The sequence below is a fragment of the Mus musculus genome, chromosome 15, assembly GCF_000001635.26.
Source record: "Mus musculus strain C57BL/6J chromosome 15, GRCm38.p6 C57BL/6J".
Lineage (NCBI taxonomy): Eukaryota > Metazoa > Chordata > Mammalia > Rodentia > Muridae > Mus > Mus musculus.
The window spans coordinates 83,068,724-83,092,750 of record NC_000081.6 but is presented as its reverse complement, the minus strand read 5'-3'; the positions used below and the strand labels follow the sequence as shown (position 1 = coordinate 83,092,750).

The window sequence follows — 24,027 nt, the reverse complement described above, 5'->3', positions numbered from 1 at the left end:
TGCTTTGTATAGTTGGCCACAATAAACTTGGACCTGAACCAACCACCCAGCAGTACTTCCTGAACCTAGGTATGAGCTTTATGGCTTCTTGCCTTTATAAGATGACCCTGGGATAAACCTCAGTATAAGAGAGACTTGCACCAAGATAAGAAGCCATTTGGAGTACAACTTCCATTTTTCGTAGGGGGTTGAAGAAAGTTTATGTTCTCAAGACCTACCTCCCTGGGAACGGACATCCTAGTTGACAGACACGTAAATCCTGATTGGCAAGTTAAGACATGAATGTTGAGCCGGGTCGTGGTGGCCGCACGCCTTTAATCCCAGCACTCAGGAGGCAGAGGCGGGCGGATTTCTGAGTTCGGGGCCAGCCTCGTCTACAGTGAGTTCCAGGACAGCCAGGGCTACACAGAGAAACCCTGTCTCGGAAGAAAAAAAAACAACTATGACTATTAGTGAGAGCAAATCCCCATGGTTGAGTATCCCAACCAATGAGAGCAGGGTAAATGTACAACAGAGACACGCTCCTAAGGAAATCTACTCTTAAATCCTGATAGGTGAAATAACTTGGCACAGGTGCTTTGTAGATTTAGGCTTTAAAAACCTCTATAGGATTCTAGCTGGGCATCAAAGTTCAGTTCCCGAGTCTGGACTGCACCCCTGGTATCTCAGTCTTGGGGGGTGGGGGGTGTTCAAGAAACCAGCCCTGTTTGATGAGACCGGTGTCTGAGTGGTTTGTGCCGTGATTCCTGGACCCCAACCATTTAGAAACAAACAGAAAATCAGAAACATTTTGTAAAAGGCAGGGGGAATTTGAATCTGGGGTATAGATGAGATTTCTTGCTTGGTATTCATGAAGTCTTGAGTTTAGTCCTCAACACCACACACAACAGGAATTGTGGCACATCTAATCCTAGCAGCTGGGAAGTAAAGGCAAGAACATCAGGAGTTTAAGGTCATCCTAGTCTACCTAAGTTTAGGGCTAGCCTGGGATACATGAGACTTAAATCTGAGGATCTGGAGGAGAAAAGATTAAATCCGCCAATTGTCCAATGAAAGCAAGCAGTATTTCGGGGTACATCAGGGACTGCTTAGTCGTCTTATAAAAGAGATAAGATATTCACAGAGGTGAGAGAGAGTTGGCTGTTATACATTGTTAGAAAGATGCAATGTGGGGGCTGGAGAGATGGCTCAGTGGTTAAGATCACTGACTGCTCTTCCAGAGGTCTTGAGTTCAATTCCCAGCACCCACATGGTGGCTTACAACCATCCATAATGGGATCCAATGCCGTATTCTGGTGTGTCTGAAGACAGCGACAATGTACTACTCACATTAAATAAATAAATAAATAAAGAGCCAGGCAGTGGATGCAGGCCTTTAATCCCAGCACTTGGGAGACAGAGGCTGGCGGATTTCTGAGTTCAAGACCAGCCTGGTCCACAGAGTGAGTTCCAGGATAGCCAGGGTTACACTGAGAAACCCTGTTTCCAATCCTGTTTGGAAAAAGTGCCACTTAGACCACGCCCCTGCAATTTCCTCCCAGAGGGCCCAACTCAGGCATGGCTGCTGAAGTTCACTCCCTGGTCCCACACTCCTTGTTAACTGCCACTTTGCAGTTCCTGCGGTGGGTGTGGCCTGCGATGGGTGTGGTTTCATCCTTCATTTGGAAGCTTGGAGCACAGTTTGAAGGTGAGGTGATTCTGGCCCTGACTCACCACATCTGTGTCTCATCCCAGAGAAGGAGCCTGCCAGCTGGCTCCAGAATTGTTTACCACCTACATCTATAGAAAGTCCTGCTGTTAAGAACCTGTGGAATCCTGTCAGGCCTCAGCCTCTGGGCACTGCAGCAGGCCTCCACAGGCCAGTGTTTTCCTGCAGTCCCTTGCTCAAATGCTCCTGCCTCAGACCAACTTCCCTGACCTTGTGGATTTGGCAACGCTGACCCTAACCAGCCATATAGATGCCTCTCTTCTCAAGGCTTTCTGGGTAGCTAAGGGGCTCCTTATAGCCATGTGGTTGCCACCTGTTCGCTAGTTGCCTGTCCTTTGAATGTCAGCTCTCCCAGGGCAGGGGCTGTGTTTTCTTCACAGTTGTGCCTCCAGCCCGAGATCTCGCCTGGAATGTAGCAGGTGCTCAGTAAATATTTGTTGAATGAATAAAAATGTATGACTGCTTCGAACACGTTGGACCCTTTCACACTCCTGTGCCTGGGCATATGGTATTTCTTCAGCCTGGAAGCGGAACTGTTTTTTTTTTTTTTTTTTTTTTTGGATGTTGTTACCTATGGAATACACACACACCTTCGACATGTGTGCTTAACTCACAGAAGTTCCTCGTGTGTGTGTGTGTGTGTGTGTGTGTGTGTATACACTGTCCCTTCCCACCCACATAGTCACAAGAGTGGGCCCCAAAGTGCCACACTTATATTTTGTGACTCTCACCAGACCACACCAGTCACCAATGTTGGCTACCTGACCTTTGGATCAAAGTCTTTGTCCCAGGAGTGAAGAGTTAAGTTTTATATTCCAGTCTTAGCCTGTCTGAAGGGAAAAAAAAAAAAAAGTCGCCCACTCCCCCTCTTTAAAAAGAAGCTGTGGGGTGGCCTTTACTTTTATAGGCTACATGGCAAGGGGAAACTAAGTCGAGTGACGTTCAGAGGGCAGAACATGGGACAGCTGGGTTCAGGGCCCAGTTGAAGAAAGGCTCCTTCGCTTAGGGAGCCTCCGCGGGGAATTGCCCATCACTGTAGGAAGCTGTCATGCTCTGGAAGGCTCAGCAATGGCCAGCAGGTACAGTGGTACAAAGACCCAGCCCTTACCCTTGGCTCAGGACAACACAGAAGGGTGACCCTAGCTTCAAAGCTCCCTGCGGCCTGTGAAGGTGGAGATCACCGGCTGTGTGCACCCAGATCTGCATCGTCCTCTGCCTCCAAGGAGCCCAAAAGGCTTCCCCGTGCCCATCTCACAGACGCAGAGAGCTGAACCTACCTCAGACCTAAGGCGGAGAGTTGCTCCAGGAGGGCCGAAGAAATAAAATCCGGAGGTCTAACTTCACCAGGAATGGTGCGCTTTTTGGTCCTGGATAAATGAACTTTTACCAAAGAAAGGCAGTTTGAGGGAAAACCTTCAGCTTAGACAAACCGGAACAGGTCAAGCTGCCCGGCTGCCCCCAGCTCCGTGGTACTCCGTTGTACTGGGGCTGAGATGCGAGAACCCCTACCTATCTGTGGGGCCCTCCGAGAGGGACTGTTGCTCAGATTCTCAGTTAGCGATCCCTGCGGGCATTAACACAGCAGATGCTCAAGTGTCTCCACCTGTCACCTGGCTTTCTGCTTCCTTGCGCGCGAGCACAGCCAGCTCCGGTGTAAAGTCTGGAAAGGCCTCGGGCTGAAGGCGGCACAGATGCTCAGAGGTCCTCAGATGAGCCCCAGAAACATATTGCATTCCCCCCTCCCCCCCCCTCCGCTCTCTGCTGTCATTTAGGAGGCAGAGGTGAGTCCGTCGCTTCCCAGTGAGCGCGGTCACCTGCTGGCCTTGACAAGTGGTGAGAGGCTGGGGCGTCTGCGGGTCGCTTCACGGTATCCTCAAGTTTATCAGTCCGACTGCTGCGGAAGAGACCGCAGGGCCTGTCCCCTGAGAGGGCCTGTCCCTTTTAGCTGCTATTTGCTCATCCAGTGTCTTCCAGCCTGGTGGTTTTGCCTTCATTTGGAGAGAAAGGCTGTGAGGGCCTCTGCTTTCTCTACATGAATAAATTACACCGGGAAAGAGTATGGGTGAGGTTTTCCAGATGATCGCGGTTTATGGACCCCTTGGGGTCAGAGAATCTAAGGAACAGGTTTTGTTTTTAAGCCCTGGCTCTGGCATCTGGTGTGGACCTGTGGGCTGCAGAATCAAACTGTTGAAGCCAGACAGGTGGTAAGGCAGACCTTTATGAACCGATTAGTGCTTTTTTTTAAAAAAAAAAATAATTATGCATACTGGGGGGGGGCGGGGCGGGGCGGGGCTGGGCGGGGCAGTGTGCATGGGAGTGTCAGCGCCTGTGGAGGCCAGAAGCCTGGATCCTGTGGTACTGGTTTCTCAGCAGCCAAGTGAGTACTAGGAACTGAATCAAGTGGGTGCCAGGGACTGATGTGTGTGCCCTGGAAAAACAATACTTGTTCTTAGTCACTGAGCCATCTCTCCAGCCTGTCTGTCTGTCTTTTCACTCTCTGTTTCTTTCTCTCCCTCTCCCTCTCTTTCTTTCTTCCTTCCTTCCTTCCTTCCTTTCTTTCTTCCTTTCTTCCTTTCTTCCTTTCTCTCTGAGACTGAGACACAGTCTCACCATGTAACTTTGGAACCCTCTCTGTAGACCAGGCTGGCCTTGAAGTCAAGAGATCCACCTACCTCCTACCCCTCTACTTTTCCAACACTGTGATCAAAGGTGTGTGCACCACTGCACCCAGCTGGATTTATGTTGTGGGAGGAATTTGGACTGGTTATGGAGAAAGTGGCTACTGACCGAAGGACTTTGGGCACATCTGCTCTGGCCTCCTCTGTAACTCAGGAAGACGTCCTCCCCACGGGCTGCCCTTCAGCTCACTGGTCCCAGCTCCTACAACAAGGAAACAAACTATTCTTTATAAAATACCCATCAATGGTATTTGGTGTTAGTGAAGACAGTTGAAGCTTCCGAGGGTGAACATAGGGTGGTAACCCAGGCGACCAGGGCCTCCCATGATTTCTATCTTCTCTGCCCCAGAGTGGAGTTCCTCTCCACGCCACTGGCAAAGGAGGCTGGAGAAGCATGACTGTCACATCACATCTCCCAGAGTGACAGCCCACCTCTTAGGCTCTGGGGAGAGGGGTGCTGGCTGGCAGTCCACAGAATGGATAGAGCTGCACAAGGGAAGTGGAACCAGGAGCAAAGTCTATCCTGGGTGGAGGAGCCCAGCAACAGTCAGTTACCACAGCGGGAAAACCTCAGACCTGCCAACCACACCTTCAGCAAGTAAACCCCCAAAACTAGTCTCCCCCCAAAAGCACCAATATCATGTTATTACTACCTTCAGCATCTTATTCATGTGTGTGTGTGTGTGTTTAATCCAGCTTGAACTAGACCCTGTCTTAGAAAAAAAAAAAAGTATGCTTGGTAGTGAAGGCACACGTCTTTAATCCCAGCACTTGGGAGGCAGAGACAAACAGATCTCTGAGTTCAAGGCCAGCCTGGTCTACAGAGTGAGTTCCAGGATGGCCAGAGATACACGGAGAAACCCTGTCTTGAAAAAAATAACAACAACAACAACAACAAAGGACAGGAAAAAAAAAAATAGGTGTGGTGGTGCACACTTTTGATACCAGGAGAGCTAGAAACAGGCAGATCTCTATGAGTTCAAGACCAGCCTGGTCTACATAGTCACCTCCAGGCTAGCCAAGGCTTTGTTTCTTTCCTTTTTAAAAAAAATATTATATATAAGTATACCTATAGCTGTCTTCAGACACTCCGGAAGTCAGATCTCCTTACTGATGGTTGTGAGCCACCATGTGGTTGCTGGGACTTGAACGAGTACTCAGTGCTCTTAACCGCTGAGCCATCTCTCCAGCCCCAAGACCGTGTTTCAAGAAAGCAGACTGAAGCTAAGAAGCCCTGATGCCACTTCCTTTTCTGTGTGGAATCTACCTCACAGATAACCTGCTCCCAGCAGTGTTTCGGGGCTGCCCAGTGTATGGTGAGTGCCAGTTGACAACCTGACAGAACATGGAGCTTCTTGGGGGACAGGTCTCTGGGCATGCCAGGGAGAGATTATCGTGATTGCTTTAATTGAGGTAGGACGCTCTGCCCAGCGTGGGTGGCAATAGGCTCTGGCTGGGATGCTGGATAGTATAGCTGGAGAAAGGCAGCTGATACATTCGCTACTTTCTGAGTAGATAAAATGTAACCATATAGCCTCTTCTTGCAGTCCCCTTGCCTTCCCTGACTGTGGCCAGGTCTGGGGCTCTTCTTGTCTCTCTGTAGCCTGGGCGGCTGGGACCTGTCTGCCTCTGTCTTCCACACTTGGGAAACACTGATAAGAATAGGTTCGAGAGCAAGAAACGGAATCAAGAGCTGAAAGAGCTTTCTGCTCATTGCAGCTTGTGCACGGCATTTTCCTCCAGAATAGCTGGGGCTGGTTTGGGGTGCAGAGGTAGAAAACTGCCCAGCAGGCACGAGGCCCCAGGTTCCATCCTAAGCTGTACGTGGCAGAAAGCATAAAAGCTGGGTTTTGTTTGTTTGTTTGTTTTTGTTTTTGTTTTTTTAAGCATAAAATACTTGATTTAGCTGGGGGGAAGGGGAAGGAGGGGAGCGGGGTGGCTCACACCTTTAATCCCAGAACTCAGGAGGCAGAGGCAGATGGATCTCTGAATCCAAGGCCAGTCTGGTCTACAGAATGAGTTCCAGGATAGTCGGGGCTACACAGAGAAACCCTGTCTCTAAAAACAAACAAACAAAGCAAGCAAGCAAGCAAGCAAGCAAGCTTTATTTGCAGAGGAGCAGGAATTTAATCAAGCAAGCTGTATCCCATGCCATCATTCCCTACTTCTCACCTCCTCTGCTGCAGTGGTTGGGGGTGGGGCCTGTGGGATGGGGGCGGGGCAGGCAGAGCCAGCAGGAGGCGCTGCAGAGCCAGGGGCAGTAGAAACAGCTACAGCCCCACCTACCGGCACACTGGTGAGCTTGCCAGCACCCTGGGAGATGATATTCTTAGTGTCTTTTTCCATTCAGTTCTTGCCGACCTTGTTGAGCTTGTCATCGCCGCCTCGATGCCCACCCTGTCTAATATCTTCTTCTTGTCTTTGGCCCTGGGAGAGGAGATGCTGGCAAAAGCAACCAGCAGCTAAGAGGTGACATAGTGCTTGTTAGCTGCTTGCTGAGGACAGACCTCACAAGTGTGACCTCGGCAGCATCAGGCAGAGGAAAGAGGCTGGATTTTCTGTAAACTCCTAGTGGAGATCTTTGCCACCTTGTTTTGGGAGTGATATTAACATTTCTAAGTTAACTGGAACTAACTTTAGAATGTTTCCCTTTCTTTAGAAGAAGTGCTTTCTTATAGCTTTTGATCAGCACCAATGCCCAGTAACTCCTGTGGTTTCATTGCTGGCTTCAGCCTGAACCCATCCATGTGTCCAGCAACTCTTCCAACACTCCCAGTGACATCACTTCTCAGACCTGACACACCCCAGTCCACAGACCTGTTTGTCCCAGGCCTGCCAACCTCTCAGGTTCCCTGTGTCAGTAAAAGACAATTCTGTCCCCTAAGCAATGGAACCAAACTCCTTGTCCTCCTTTAATTTTTTTTTCTAAAATTAGCAGCTAGAGAGATGGTTAGGTGTTTAAGAGCACTCCCTGTTCTTGCCTGGGTTTAGTTCCCAGGACCCACATGGTGGATCAGAACCCCTGTAATTCCAGCTCCAGGAGACCTGATGCCTCTCTCCAGCATCTGCATGTGTGTGCATATTAACCAACACACACACACACACACACACACACACAGACACAATTTAAAAATAACAAAAATAATCACTAGAGTGTAAAGCTGCTGGGGACAGATGGCTCAGCAATTAAGAGTGTCTATTGCTCGTGCACAGGACTCCAGTTCAATTTCCAGCACCCACATGGTGGCTCACAACCATCTGTAATGGGATCTGATGCCCTCTTCTGGTGTGTCTGACAGCTGCAGTGTACTCATATACATAAAATAAATAAATCTTTTTTTAAAAAAAAAACTTTAAAAAAAGAAAAAGGGCATGTGTGAGGGGGAGAGGGGGAGAACATATGTGGAAATAGAGGATAATTTCTGGGTGTCAGTTTTCTCCTTCCACTACGGGGTTCAAACTCAGACTGTCACGTTTGCACAGCAAGCACTTCACCCCCTGAACCATCTCGTTGGCCTTGTATGAGAGCCAGGTGCGCCCTCAGGGTCACCATGCTGGAAGCTGCATTAGCCCTCCACACTAGTGAAGACACCTGAACTGTGTGACAAAAAAGCAGGAGAGACTCAAGGCCAGCTAGGAGAAGGGACAGGCTCATGCCTTGCAGTCTCACCATCCTCCTGAGGGTATCTGCTTCAAAGGGACTAACAGACACACCCCCAGTACGGAGAGGGGAGGAAGTCACTGCCTGGAACTACTGTGCCATCTCCCACACCGCCCACTCCCACCCTCACCCGTGAGAACCGCACTTGCACAGTTCCACACAGCCACGCCTCCCCAGGCGCAGGAGCCACGGGAACAGCACACTTGTGGTAATGATGCAGACCCAGACCTCCTGTTCTTAGCTTGTCAAGTGAATTCCCCAGAGGTTTCCACGCTTTTGCTTGGCAGAGCAAAAGGAAACAAGACATTGCTAATGTATTCCATTGTCTTTCTGGAACAGAGAATGTCCCCAGTGCGGTTTCAAGTAAGAGCCAGTGTGTGTGTGTGTGTGTGTGTGTGTATGTGCTTGCGCGCGAATGGTCTTGTTTTGTCTCTCTGTCTCTGTCTCTCTCTCTGTAGCCTTGGTAACCTGGAACTCTCTATGTAGACCAGGCTGGCTGTAAACTCTCAGAGATCAGTCTGCCTCTGCCTGGGACTACAGGTGTGGAGGAGGTCGGTGCCTCTTGGGGAATCTGAGAGCGCCTGCATGAATGGCTACAGCACTGAGTGTCCACTGGGGCAGCCTCCAACCTCAGGCAGCACAAGCTGCACACAGAGCCAGTGTCCTTCCTCTGCCCCAAGCCTGGTTTCATTGTGTTGCGATGAAAGTCAGGCAGGCCCCCCTGGGACAAGCAGAGACATTTGGGAGAGAGACCCTGGCAGAGTATTTCAATTATTCTCCGGATAAATGCAGATTCTCCCTAGATTTTCTTAAGATAAGTACTTTGCCGTGAGAAGCAGGCTGAAGAGGCGTATCTGCGGGATGGTAACTGCATTTGATCATCTCTGAAACTCGGGCTGCAGGATGAATTGATAAAAATAATTTAGTGCTATCAAAGGCTGGGGGGGAGGGGCTGCCTATGTGCAGAGCCACAGCTAAGAGAAGCAGTTCTGAGCAAGTAGCTTTGTTTGCTAGGGAAGCTCAGAAGCAAGGGGTGGGTGAGAGGGTAGGGGTGGGTGAGAAGGTAGGGATGGGTGAGATGGTAGGAATGGGTGAGGGTGTAAGGGTGGGTGAGAAGGTAGGGGTGGGTGAAGGGGTAGGGGTGGGTAAGGAGGTAGGAATGGGTAGGGAGATAGGGGTAGGTGACAGGCAGGAGTGGATGAGGAATGGGGATGTTGAGGAGGAGGGGTGAGAGAGGAGGTAGGGATGGATGATGGGTAGGTGAAGGTGTAGAGGTGGGTGAGGGGGTAGGGGTGGGTGAGGTGGTAGGAGTGGGTGAGGGGATATGGGTAGCTGAGGTGGTAGAGGATGAGGAGGTAAGGGCAGATGAGGAGGTAGGGGTTGGGGCTCAGGTAGTCTGGGGACATCTTGCCCACGAGCATGCATCTGGAAATGAAGGTACTGGGCTGGTCAACATCCCTTGCCCCATCTGTCTCAAGAGTGCAACCTGATTTAGAAATAATAGGATCTCCGCAACTGTAGCAAGGCTCAGACAATGTCGCAGTGGATCGGCGGGTGGTCCTCAAGCCTGACTCTGTCACAGGAGGGAGCTTTTGACACAGATGCGGTGGCCGAGAGGCCACTGAAGTTGAAGGCAGGGATCAGTGATGCTGCCACAAGCCAAGGAATGCTGAGGGCCACAGGGGTCTGCTCTGCCCAGCTGCTGCAATGGTGTACTTCGGACAGAGCAGGGCAGTTAACTCTCGTGGTCTGAGTTGGGAAAGTTGAAGATCAAGTGCTGGCAGGTTTGTGTGTGGTAAGAACACACAAATTAGGGTGTTAGGGTGGCTGCTTGTTTGTTTTCCTGAGATAGGGCTTCTCTGTGTAGCCCTGGCTGTCCTAGAACTCACTCTGTAGACCAGACTGGCCTTAACTCAGAGATCCTCCTGCCTTTGCCTCCTAAGTGGCTTTTTGGACCGTCATCGGTGGAGGAGAGGGGCTGGGAGGATGGGCAGGAGGGAGTCTCCCATTTCTCTTCATGTTAGGACATGAACTGAATCACTGATGCTTCCTCCTTATGACCTCTTCTGAGTTCAGTCCTCCCATAGCTCCTGATACTACTTATACCATCGTGTGAGAGGGGCTAGGGCTCTAACATGAATTTTGTAGGGGGTTAGGGACATAGCTCAGTGGTAAAGTATTTGCTTACCATCTACACACACACACACACACACACACACCACACACACACACACACACACACACACACACACACACTACAAATAAGCACATGTTTTAATTAACTGATTAATTTACTTATTTACTTTTTTGAGGCAGGGTTTCTCTGTGTAGCCCTGGCTGTCCTATAACTCACTCTGTAGACCAGGCTGGCCTCGAACTCAGAAATCCCCCTGCCTCTGCCTCCCAAGTGCTGGGATTAAAGGCGTGCACCACCACTGCCCGGCTAATTATTTTTATATTTGTTTATTACTTTCTCTCTCTCTCCCACCCCTCCTCCCTCTCTCTCTGTGGGGGAAGGGTCAGAGGGCAACTTTCAAGAGTTACATCTCTCTTCCCAGCAGCTGGGCGCCGTGGATCAAACTCAGGTCATTAGGCCACTAATCGATCCCAGCAGTCCATAAATAAGTGGATTTTGGAGAAGACCCATTCAGTCTGCAGTCGTGGGGAACTGTCAGAGCTGGAAGCAGAAGGGAGAGGCCGTCCTTGATTTGCCACCCTGACGTCTGCCCCCCAGCTGCAAGCAGGTAGCCTCTGCTCTTTGCCTCCCGGTGCATGCTCAACGGTTATGGAGGCTGTCGCAGGAAAGCCCCAGACTCTCATCCCTGGTCACCTCAGAAGTTTCTTTTCTCTCTTCCACCGGGGATGGGGGCTTTCCCAGGTGGCAGCTGAGTCCTTCCAGGACCTCTGCTACTGTCGGACTTGCTCACTGGGAAGGTTGGGAGGACGTAGCGCCTGTGGCCAGTGTCTGACAAGAAGCTTTCGTGCCAGAAGCAGGCCGCACTGGAGACCAGGCCACAGGCTCCTGGACAGTTTGTGTTGATCCTGACCCAGTTAGGAACACTCCACGATCTTCTCAAGTCTGACGGTTTCACTGATCTGACTCCGCAGTATTTTGAAAACAAATCCAGGAGGACTGGCTCATTTAGCATAGTTAAAGGTGACCTTATTTATGAATTGCTATTGCCTGCGTTCTATCGTCAGATTTCAAATAGCTCTGAAGGACAAATGTACAAAAACCACGGTGCCTCGCACAGAGCTGAGCATGGGGAACACACTCCCAAAGAGAAGAATTCGGCTGCCCTGATCCTCCAGCCTCCCTCCCTCCCTCCCTCCCTCCCTCCCTCCCTCCCAGTCTCAAGGGACCATCCCTCTTTTTTGGTCAAAGTAGTCGCTCTGAGCTCTGAACTCTCTTCTTTTCTCAGATCCACCAAGCTCCTTGTAGTACTCTGAGACCAGCCTGGGCTACGTGAGACCTGCCTCGAAGAAAAAAAAAAAGATAGAAAAAGCCATTCTGCTGGAGAAGCAAGCACTCAAAGCTCCCCGTTAGTCTGGGGAGGAAACACGAGCTGCTGTAGACAACGGTGCCTAGGAGTCATGAACCTGGGCAGAGGGCAGAACCCTCGACGGCAGGTTCCTGAGAAATGAGGCCCAGAAGCTGCTCACTAGTGCTGGAGGATGCAAGGGGGTAGGTTTGGGGTGACCTAGGCTGATCACTAGTGCTGGGGGTCTAAAGGGGACACGTTTGGGGGTGACCTGGACACAAGAGCACTGGCCTTTACTCAGAGGGTTTTGTTTTTTTTTTTACGTATTTTCCTCAATTACATTTCCAATGCTATCCCAATACCCTCCCACCCACTCCCCTACCCACCCATTCCCACTTTTTGGCCCTGACGTTCCCCTGTACTGAGGCATATAAAGTTTGCGTGTTCAATGGGCCTCTCTTTCCAGTGATGGCCGACTAGGCCATCTTTTGATACATATGCAGCTAGAGTCAAGAGCTCTGGGGTACTGGTTAGTTCATAATGTTGCACCTACAGGGTTGCAGATCCCTTTAGCTTCTTGGATACTTTCTCTAGCTCCTCCATTGGGGGCCCTGTGATCCATCCAATAGCTGACTGTGAACATCCACTTCTGTGTTTGCTAGGCCCCGGCCTAGTCTCAACTCAGAGGGTTTTTGTCTGTCTGTTCAGTTGTTTTGAGACAGGGTTTCTCTGTATAGCCTTGGCTATCCTGGAACTCACTCTGTAGACCAGGTTGGCCTTGAACTCAGATCCACCTGACTCTGCCTCCTGAGTGTGAGGATTAAAGGTGCGTGTCCCTTTGCCTGGCATTTTTTGGGTGTGTGTGTGTGTAGGCAGAATGATGTATATAATTGGGTTTATGTTTCCATTTTATTGTTTCTCTGTTTTCTTGTATGTGCACATGCATGGTGTAGGCGCACATGCAGAAGTCAGAGGACAACACCTGGCATTCTACTTTATTTCTACCATATTCTTCTGTGGTCTCTCACTGAACCCAGAGTTAGGCTGGCAGCCAGGAAGCCTCTGCAGTCTTCCTGTCTCCACCCTCCCCTCCCCAGCTCTGGGGTTACGAGCCTGTGCATGGCCACACCTGACTTTTTACATAGTTACTGGAAATTTGAACTCAGGTCCCTCTGCTTGTGGCACCAGTGCTCCTACCCACCGAGCTAGCTCTCTAGCCAAGTTTGGGGTTTTTGTTGTTTTGTTTGTGTGTGTGTGTGTGTGTGTGTGTGTGTGTGAGAGAGAGAGAGAGAGAGAGAGAGAGAGAGAGAGAGAGAAAGTATTGTGAGTGTGTCATACATGCAGGGAGACAGATTGCTATCTCTAGGGAGAACTCGAGAAACTGACCAGTAACTTCTGTAAGCATCTACCCATCTACCCCAGTGGCCAGGACTTGACCGACTGCTTCCCCGCTGTCCCTAGACAATCCGAGTGAGCTAAATATGCCTCCCCTACCCAAACCAACCATGCAAGATGGTCCCTTCTCATTAGCCACCAACAGCTGGACCTGGCTACACCTGAAGTTTTCCCTTCCTTCTACTCCAGAACATTCCATCACTTCCACTGCCTTCATCCCTACCAAAAAGCAAGTAATGAATGCAGACAGCCTCTTCCTATCTGTTTCTTGGCCCCGTGACAATGAACTGTTCTGTTTTATCATGTCCTCCAAGCCATGATGGATGGAAATCTTCGAGCCAAAATAAAACCCTTCTTCTCTGTCCGCCCCCCACACCCTCCACCCCCCCCCCCCAAAAAGTGCCGGGGATATCATTCAGTAGCGAGTGCTTGCCTAACCTAGCATGTTTGAGCCCTTGGGTTCAATTCCTACTACAAAAATAGAAAAAAAAAAAAAAAAAAAAAAGGCCAGTAATGGTGACATTCTTGCTACAGCAAGAAATTAATAATTAGTGATAACCAGAATAAAGAGTCTTGCTTTCTCACTAGCCAAAGGATAGCACCCATACGCAGCCAGTTTTTGCGCTGAGTTGGAAAACTGAGCAGATTGCCAACAGGCTTCAGGCCAGGGGTGGGAGATGACGGACAGCAAAGAGCTTTATCTCATCTTAGGATGGGCCTGTCAATCAGAGACTGAACTGCAGTGGCTTCAGGCATCAGTAGGCAAGAGGGGCTCTAGGGACCGAGCAGGAAAGACAGGGCTCTGTGGGGTAGGGCTGCTGTGAATCAGGAAGAAAGGGCATGCTGGGAAATTCCAGCTGGGCCCACAGATGAAAAGAAACTAAGGCAGGCTTCACAGACATCAGCTATGGCCAAGCACATAATATTTTGATTATAATTTAAATGTCTAGCTGGGCATGGCAGTACATTCCTCTAACCACAGCACTCAGGAGGCAGAGGCAGAGAGATCTCTGTGAGTTCGAGGCCAGCCTGGTCTACAGAGTGAGTTCCAGGACAGCCATGCCTACACAGAGAAACTGTCTCAAAAAACAAAACAAAACAAAATGTCAAATAAACAAAATAACAACAAAACCCCAAATAAAAACAACAACCTCCACCAAAAAAACAAACAAACTAAAACCAAAAGTCTGACTCTGGTTTCCAAAGGAATGAGATGGTACAATACTGTGCTTCTCTGCTTTTGACCTTGTTGTAACTTTAATTTTTTCAAAACCTACTTTTTTTTCCCCAAGACAGAGTTTCTCTGTGTATTCCTGGCTGTCCTGAACTCACTTTGTAGACCAGGCTGGCCTTGAACTCAGAAATCCACCTGCCTCTGCCTCCCGAGTGCTGGAATTAAAGGCGTGCACCACCAAGCCCGGCTTTTCAAAACCTACTTTTGATGATGGTTCCTAAACACTTTAACTTCCCTTCTAGCCCACCACCCACCAGAGGTCACAGAAAAGAAAGGATACAGGGGAAGTGGACTTGTTTAGAAATTGTTCTTTGGAGCAAACCCTGTTTGTTGTCAGGAAATCAGCAGTTCAGCTCACAGGTCAGCAGCTCGATCCACTCCCAAACACTTCACAGGTACACCAGCAGTCAAGCTCGGTAGAGCCAGGATACAGCAGCAAGTGGCACTACCTAGCAGAACAGCCAGGTCTCAGCCAAAAAGGCAGGAATCAGCAGGAGGGACCAGGGGGGACATCAGGAGAAGTTCTCTCAGCCAAGAAGCAAGACCAACAAGTGTTGAACAGCTAGATAGCTAGCTCTACTAGCAAGCCAAGCTCTTCTCAGTTTGTTGCGTCCTCCCTCCAAACATCACATGTCCTCCATGGGTCTTTCCATGTGCGTCTGACTCAGCTGACATCACTCTGCCAATCAGCCCGAGTCCTCTGGAGCAGCAAGAAAACTTCAGCACACCATCAGAAGTTTGTGTGTATGTGGTGTTTCCCTCTAAGGAGTCCTGACAAATGGACAACTATGCAATATAGGGCGGACCAATACATGCCTGTCTTTAGGGACGAATCCTCATCACATGTCATTTCACGTGCTTGCTTTAACAGAACATCCTTTCTCCTGTGTCTGCTTCAAGTGTTCAAGTGTTCAAGTTCCTTCAAGTGTTTGCCCCAGCAAGACACCATCCAACACAACTGACTTTCTGAAGAATCCTTAAGTTTCCATTTCACCTTGGGAATACTCTATAGGGACTGTGGCTGTGAGGGTCACCTGAGGACATGTCCTTACTTCGTTGTCACAGACTACTAGAGCTGGGGTGGGTGGGCAGTGGATGCAGACTTGCAAATGTAACGACAGCCCGCTTAGACCATCTAGCCATGCCAGCTGGTCTGCTTGGTCTGTGAGACATTCTCTTAAGTTGTCATTGTTGTTTACGCAGAAGGTCTGACATTATAGCCCAAGCTGGCCTGGAAATCACTATGTAGCCCAGGCTGTTCATGAAATTCCTGTCTCAGATCACAGGCGAAAGCCACCATGCCTGGGGCTATGTGCCATTCTTTTTTTTAAGATTTAGTTTTGTGGGGCTGGAGAGATGGCTCAGCAGTCAAGAGCACTGGCTACCCTTTTCGAAGATAGGTGTTCTGTTCCCAGCCATGGCCACCAACAACTGGTTGTAACTCCAGTTGCAGCAGATCCACACCTTCCATGGCCTCTGCAGGGATGCTGGCACTCAGGAGCAGAGGCAGGCAAATCTCTGAGTTTGAGGCTAGCCTGGTCTACAGAGTAAGTTCCTAGACAGCCAGGGCTACACAGAGAAACCCTGTCTCAGAATAAAAGAAAAACTATTTTGCCAAGTGTGATGGCACATGTCCCTGGAATACCAGCACTTGAGAGGCAGAGGTAGAGGCAGAAGGGCTGCTGAAAGTTAGAGACTGGCTTGGTCTCCATAGCAACTTTCAGGCATTGCAGGATCTGACTTTAAAGGAACAGAATAGAATGGCCTTTCCCAGTGTAGCTTTAAGGCCCGACTCCACCCACCCAGTCCATCCTGGGCCTCTGTCTTGTCGGCTGTAAACGGCTGTGCACACTGTCATTGGCTGTGAGGCTTAAACCAGCCAAGGGCTCAGAGGTTTGCCTGGCACAGGTGGGTCTTGAGGCTCCTTAGCCGTCAATTGACCAATTCCTTAGTCAAGACATAATGTGCTCAAACTTAGGGGGCTGCAGACATCACCAGGAGATGCTCTGCCAGGAAGAGGGCAGAAGCAAATGTGTTTGATGGGAGCAGAGAAAACTCTCTGAATGTACACACCTAGCCTTTATTTATGTGTGTGTGTGTGTGTTTAATGTGTTCTAGGGATCTGAAGAGTTCATCGTGTTTGCCGGCAAGCACTTTACCAGCTGAGCCGCATCCCCAGCCCCACCCACTTGTGGACTTCTTCAAGTGAGCATGTCGCTATCCTTGGTCCTCCTAGTGATGGGGAAGGCAGGACGGATGGAGGCACGTTGTTGTTAGGAAGAGCCTGAGGAGGCTGCTGTGGATCTTACTGTTTGCATAGGAGAGGGAGGCCATTTCCAGCTCAGGAAACAGCCTGACCACAGGCGTGGAAGAGAATGTCTAACGGGCAGAGGGACTGGCAGGAAGTCCTGCGGCACAGGCGGAGGGGCACAGAGGACGTGGGAGTCAATCTCACCTGTAAACACACATTGCGCAATCGAACGCGGCGTGATGCCAGCTCAGAAACGTGAGCGATTGTTGGTTTTGAATCGGCTCTAGCTGCGTTATGCGGTTTTTCTTTGTTCATTTCTCACACGTTATAGGGTGCTCTTGCCAGAGACTTGTCAATACCCGTCTCTTCGAGGATCCAGCTGTGGCTCCACTGATTCGCTCTTGGTTTTATCCTTGACAGATCTGTTTCCTCTGTGATTTCCCTCCTTCCTATTTTGTTATCAGCTACCAGTTATCAGCCTTGGGTTTTCTGTTCTGTGGTGGGCACTGAAGGTTACGCCTCCCCGGAGCCTTGCTTTAGAATGAATGTCCTTCTAGGTTCATCTCCTGATGACCTCACTGTCTTAGTTCTGAGTAGTTTCTTGTTTCCCTTCCCTTTTCTTTCTTTCTTTTTTGTTTTTTGTGTTTTGTTTTGTTTTGAGACAAGGTTTCTCTGTGTAGCCCTAGCTGTTCTGGAACTCATTCTGTAGACTAGACCAGACTGGCCTCAAACTCAGACATCCCTCTGTCCCACTCCACATACACACCCATGTTGGGATTAAAGGCATTCTTTTTTAGAAATATTTATTTATTTATTATATGTTAGTACACTATAGGCGTCTTCAGACACCCCAGAAGAGGGCATCAGATCTCATTACAGATGGTTGTGAGCCACCATGTGGTTGCTAGGATTTGAACTCAGGACCTTCGGTAGAGCAATCAGTGCTCTTAACCATTGAGCCATCTCTCCAGCCCCAATTAAAGGCATTCTTAAGTTTCTTGTTTTCTTCTGAGGTTTCCCTTACCTTTAAAAACACTTTTTTAAAAGACAGGCTCTTATGTAGCACCAGCTATCCTAAAATTGACAATGTAGCCATGGCTGTCTTTGAACTCTTTTGCATGTGTGTGTGTGTGTGTGTGTGTGTGTGTGTGTGCGTGTGTGATGTCTGTATGTATATGCATACATTTGTGTGTATGTGGTTGTGTGCGCCACAACACACATGTGGAAGTCAGGGGATAGCCTTGGGTAACAGTTTTTACCGTCATCCTTTTGGGACAGGGATGTTTGTGGTAAGGTCCAGGCTTAGCTGACCCACCAGTTCCAGGGATTCTCCTGCCTTTCATCTCACCATAGGAGCACTAAGATCACAGGCACACTGTGTACCTGTGTTTACACGTGTCTGGGCACGGCACTCAGGTTTACACACTTGTATGGCCGGTGTATTTACTTGCTGAGCCCCCTGCCAGCCCAGCTCTGATCCTCCTGGCTCCACCTCCCCTAGTTCTGGGGATACAGACCTATGCTGCCACACTGGTTCATCCTAAACTCATATAGTAGCTCCTTCATGAACTGCAATGTCAAAACATGGGTTTAAAACAGTTTTGTGATCTATGTCTAATAGCACAGCCCTGTGGCCAAGTATCATTTGCTGTGTTCAGTGACCTGCTGTATACACAATTGTTTGAGTCTTCTTGAGCACTTGGAAAGGTGTGCCCTCCCACTCCTGACACAGCCTGTTGCTGTCCACTGATCCCACTGTCTCTGCTTTGAACTGCTGCTTCATAACCATGTACTGGGTGGTTAGTGTGTCCTCTGTGTGACAGTCACAGGCATCATGTCACTCAGGCTTGTCTTCAAAGGCTCCTGCTGAGGGAGGCACCGTTGGCTGGCACCCTCCGACTGTTGTACCTTAGGCCACTTTGGCATTCAGGTCAAAACCACATTCCTGTTCCTCCTGCCCTGGTGGCTCCCAGCCAGTGACTCCACCAGGGAGTCCTGGAGTCAGGCCATTTCTGACTGGCACCCAACTCCTGTACACTGGCAGTTGTTGCTTGGCCTGGGCATAGTCTTCTTAGAGCCTTGCTGGAGTCTGCGATCTCTTTTTCTTCCTCTTTCCTTCTGTGTCTTTTCACAGATGAGTCTAAGACTCCCGTAGTCTCCCTCACACCCTCTTCCCTCTGCGCTTAGAGCCCTCTCCAGTATCAGAGTACCCAATGACTTGGTATTTGCTCTTATAGAATGTTAGTCATACCTCCCACCACTGAGATAAAATACTCAATATAATCAGCATTCTAAAAAATGGTGCATGTGTGTATATATGTGTGCATGTATGTGCATGTGTGCTCAGGTGTATGTTTGCATGTGCAAGTGTGTGCATTATGTGTGCATGTGTGTACTTGCTGTATGTGTGTATGTATGTGAATGTACCTGTGTGTTTGTATGTGCAGGCATGCCTGCGTTTATGTGTATATGTGTGTGTATGCCCCCATGCATGTATTTGTGCCATCTCATGGGGGTCAGAGAACACCTTGTGATAGTCAGTCAGTTCTGTCCTTCTACCATGTGAGTCCCAGGGATTGAACTCAGGACATCCAGTTTGCAGGAGAAGCCTTTTCCTGCTGGCCGATCTGCTGGCTCAGCAAGACACTGAAAGGGAAGAGCTGTGGATTTTAGCTCCCGTGGCCCAGGCCATGGTTCTTGGCTCACAGAGAGGCAGAACATCATGTCAGCCAGGGCAGGTTGAGAAGGCTATTCATCTCACTGCTGACAGAAAGAAAGAAAGGAAGCTAACTCCAGCTGCTTCCTCCACAAGACCTCACCTCCTAATGTCCCAACAGTTGGGGGCCAAGTGCTCAGTACAGGAGCCCACAGGGGACATTTTACCTTCAAATTGTGAGAGAATCTAAACAAGCAATAGACTCCTGTTTCTGTTTCCTCTAACTCTGACTATCCTGTGTGTCTTTTTCTTTTTAAAAATACTATTTATTTATTTATTATTTTATGTATATGGGTGCTCTAGCTGCATGCACACTTGCATGCTGGGATTTGAACTCAGGACCTCTGGAAGAACAGCCAGCGCTCTTACCCGCTGAGCCATCTCTCCAGCCCCCTGTGTTCTGATTTTCTCTGTCTTCCTATTTTCTTTTCTGTAACAGTTCTTTTTTTTTTTTTAAAGATTTATTTATTTATTATATGTAAGTACACTGTAGCTGTCTTCAGACACTCCAGAAGAAGGAGTCAGATCTCGTTAAGGATGGTTGTGAGCCACCATGTGGTTGCTGGGATTTGAACTCCTGACCTTCGGAAGAGCAGTCCGGTGCTCTTACCCACTGAGCCATCTCACCAGCCCTCCGTAACAGTTCTTGACATGATTTTTTTATTAGGTATTTTCCTCATTTACATTTTCAATGCTATCCCAAAGGTCCCCCATACCCACCCCCCCCAATCCCCTACCCACCCACTCCCTCTTTTTGGCCCTGGCGTTCCCCTGTACTGGGGCATATAAAGTTTGCAAGTCCAATGGGCCTCTCTTTGCAGTGATGGCCGACTAGGCCATCTTTTGATACATATGCAGCTAAAGACAAGAGCTCCCGGGTACTGGTTAGTTCATATTGTTGTTCCACCTATAGGGTTGCAGTTCCCTATAGCTCCTTGGGTAATTTCTCTAGCTCCTCCATTAGGGGGCGTGTGATCCATCCATTAGCTGACTGTGATCATCCATTTCTGTGTTTGCTAGGCCCCGGTTGACATGATTTTTATGTGCATAGAATTCCACACTTATGATATCCTGTTGATGGATCATCCCTATTGTCCTGCATAATAATCCTCTTTACCTCTTTGCTTGTTTGTTTTGAGACAGGGTTTCTCTGTGTAGCCCTGGCTGTCCTGGAACTCGTTCTGTACACCAGGCTGGCCTCGAACTCAGAGATCCACCTGCCTCTGCTTCCTGAGGGCTGGGATTAAAAATGCATGTGTCACCATGCCAGTTTCCTCTCTACTTCTAAAAGTTACTAAAGTGTTCCAGAACATTCCATGTGCATTGCCTCTTTCTACATACTTTAAGTGAGTCATCATTTTTGAAGTATTCCCCTGTAAGCTGTCTTATGTTTTTGAGATTTATTTATATAGGTACACAAATTTATTTATGTAGCTGCTTTATTTGCATCTACTGTTTCATATTAGTCTATTTACATATAAAATATAAATCTGTCTTCTCTGCCACTGAGGGACATTTAGCTAAGGTCCAGGTTTCTCTAACGACACAAAATGCTGTGGTGAGCATCCTCCCTTTTTTTTGGTAAAGATTGATGTATTTATTTTAATTTTCTGTATATCTGTATATGTGTACTGCATAGTGTGCAATGCCCATAGAGGCCACAAGAGGACGCTGGATCCCTAGAGCTGAAGTTACAGGCATTGGTGAGTGTGCAGATGCTAGAGATACACAGCACCACTCCTACTCCTTAGCTTTTGAGAATGGGTCCCTCGCTGAATCTGGAGCTCACAGTTCAGCTGGCATGGCTGGCCACTGGCCTGGAATCTACCTGTCTCAGCATCCCAAGTGTTAGGATGACAAACGAGCTACCGTGCCTGGATTTTTGTGGGTTCTAGGGAACTGAACCCGGGTCCTCATGCTTGTATGGCGAGCACTTTACCAACTGAGCCATCTCCTCAGACCTAAAAGTTTTAATATACAGTTTCTCTTATTATGTGATATGAGCTGGCCTTGAACTCACTGTATAGTTAGTCCTGCTTGGTATGGAGCTCAGGTGGTCTTCCTTCTTCAGCTTCCTTTCATACCTGTTTTGAGAGATCCAATTTTATTTTTTCTCCATATAGAAAAGAAATCGAGGCAGGCTGGTTAGATTTATTGTCAGCCCAATACAGCCCAGTGTTACCTGGGAGGGGGAACTGCCCAGATCATATTGGTCTGTGGCCACACCTGTGAAGCATTTTATTAGTTGCTAGTTGATGTCAGATTGCTCAGTCCACTGTGGGCGGTGCCATCCCTAGGCAGGAAAAGAATATATAAGAAGGGCAGCTGAGCAAGCCAGTCAGCAGTGTTCCTCTGTGGTCCCTGCTTTAATCTTGATGCCATAAGGCAGAGTGGCAGAGTGGGGGACTCTGAAAAGACCAAGAGAGGCCATTGGTGACGATGCAGCCTCATTGCTGTGGAAACCAGCATACCGGAGATGCCTGGACTGTGGGATGTTTGCCAAGGAAAGCAGCAGTTGTGGAGTGGAGCTGGCCTGAGCCTATGAGAGCAGCTGTGTGTGCTGAGACGGAAGAGCTAGAGAAGTTGCTTTTGCTCAGAGTAGTTTTCAAATTAAATTAGACTAATTAAATAATTTATTGTCTATCTGTTTGTCTAGCTGTTTGTTTGTTTGTTTGTTTGTTTGTTTTTGAGGCAGGGTGTCTTCATAACAGCCCTCGCTCTCCTGGAACTCACTCTATAGACAAGGCTGGCCTTAAACCTACCTGCCTCTGTTTCCTGAGTGTTGGGATTAAAGATATGTGCCACCACTGCAATCAAGAAGCAAAGCAGAGCATTGGCTGTGGTAATGAATATGTACCTGCCATGCCAGAATTTGAGAAGTAGAGGCAGGAGGATGAAGAGTCCAGGCTGGGCTGGGCTAAATAAAACCTTGTCTTAAAGGCTAGGAGAGAAAGGAAAGAAGGAAAAATGCCCTAGTGGCACTGATTACATAGTGTCGGCTTGTGCCAGGTGAGATGGTAAGTGCCTTTAGTCCCAGCACCTGGGAGGCAAAGGTAGGCAGATCTCTGAGTGTGAGCCTGGTCTACATAGTTACATAGTGAGCTCTAGGCTATGCATTTGTGAGTGAATGCTTGTGTGTGTGTGTGTGTGGTGTATGGTGTGTGTGTGCATGTGTGTGTGATTTATATGGTGTATGTAGTGTGTGTGTGTGTGTGTGGTGTATGTGTAAGTGAATGAGTGTATGTGTGTGTGTGTGTGTGTGTGTGTTTGGGGTGGTGGTATAGTGTATGTGGTGTGTGGTATGTGGGGTGTGTGCGGTGTATGGGTGTAAGAGTGAGTCTGTGAATGTGTGGTACGTGTGTGTGTGCGTGTGCGTGTGTGTGCGCACGCGCGTGTGTGGTGTGTGTGACTCTGGGCTCTTTACCTCTCCAGCCCAGTGCCCTTGGCTTTATAACAAGTGCCCTGTTTGTTTGGTGTGATCATCTGTCTGGTTGGTTAGCTGTTTGTTTTGAGACAGGGTCTCACTCTGTGGCCTAGGCTGGCTGTGTCTCTCTCCCTCCTAGGTTGGCTTTGAACCTGAAGCACTCTTCTTGCCACAGCCTCCTGAGTGGAATAGTTCTACTCTATTCCAGAATCTTCCCCGACATTCCTTCTTAAATCTGTATCTTTTCTTCTCTTTTTCTCTACCTCCCTCCCTTTCTTTCACGGTGCTAGGGATTGAACAGGGCCTCATGTATGCTAAACACACGCTCTGCCACTGAGCTATAACCCTAGATCAAACTTAATCTTTTTTCAAATCCTGAAGTCCAGGAAAAGTCGAATTGAGAAACTGGGGAAAGCCATTGCAATTTCCCTGTGAGAATTGAAGTTTAACATTCACCATGGAAACACAGCTCGCTCAAGGGAGTGCACTGATGTTGTATCGGACCTGATGAGAAGACTTGCCCTGGGTTGGTGCTCAAAGGCCCGAGTTCGGTTAACATTACCACAGAAACAAACAAAAAATAAAGACCTAGAGTAGGGCTCAGAGAACATTGAAGAGACAGAGCATCACAGAAGAGGGTCTGGACTGAAGGCAAGAGTCCGAGAGCTGTCCATGGATGCTGTGGTATGCAGCCTTCTGGACCCAACATGGCTGTGGTACTCACAGGCTCCCTGCACCTTTAGTTAGCAACCCAAGACTAAAAGATGGGTAAACATTGCTGTGGAAATGATGGTAGACGAGAGCTGTGCTTAGGAGCAGGGTAGGGGAATGAGAAAAGTTGGCAGGGGTGACTGTGGTCAAAATACATTTGGATCAGAGGGATAGCTCAGCAGTTAAGAGCACTTGCTGCTCTTTCAGAGGACTGACATTGGTCCCCAGCACCTATGACACGTGGCTCACAAGCATCTGTCCAGGAAATTGCATGTCCTTTTCTGGCTGCCAGAGACTCCTGTACATAGACATTCACACAGACACACACATAAGGTACATTGTATGAAATTGTTAATAAATAAAAGATTCAAAAAAAATAAAACACCTGGGTTGGAGAGATGGCTCAATGGTTAAGAGCACTGACTGCTCTTCCAGAGGTCCTGAGTTCAAATCCCAGCAACCACATGGTGGCTCACAACCATCTGTAATGAGATCTGATGCCCTCTTCTAGGATGGAGGTGTTCATGCAGATAGAGCACTCATAGACATAAAATAAATAAATAATAGGGCAGAAAACTCCAGTGTGTGGAGTTAAAGGGTTAATATCCTGGAAATGTCTTCATGGCCACACTGTCAGTGTGTGACCGTGGCTTTTCCTGTTACTGTGAGTTGTTCTTACATCATGGATGGCTGCCAATTACTCTCTCTTCACAGTACACTTTATATATATCTTATCAGTTGTGTGCCAAGAACAAATATAATTTTTA

At 48.6% G+C, this 24,027-nt stretch overlaps 1 long non-coding RNA gene across 1 annotated transcript; it reads left to right on the top strand.

The window, feature by feature from the left end:
- Nucleotides 1-10,562: 10,562 nt before the first annotated feature.
- Gm41366 lies at nt 10,563-17,075 on the top strand. Its single transcript, XR_875504.1, has 3 exons — nt 10,563-10,791; nt 11,470-11,732; nt 16,277-17,075. It is a non-coding gene; the product is annotated as a predicted gene, 41366 (long non-coding RNA).
- Nucleotides 17,076-24,027: the final 6,952 nt, after the last annotated feature.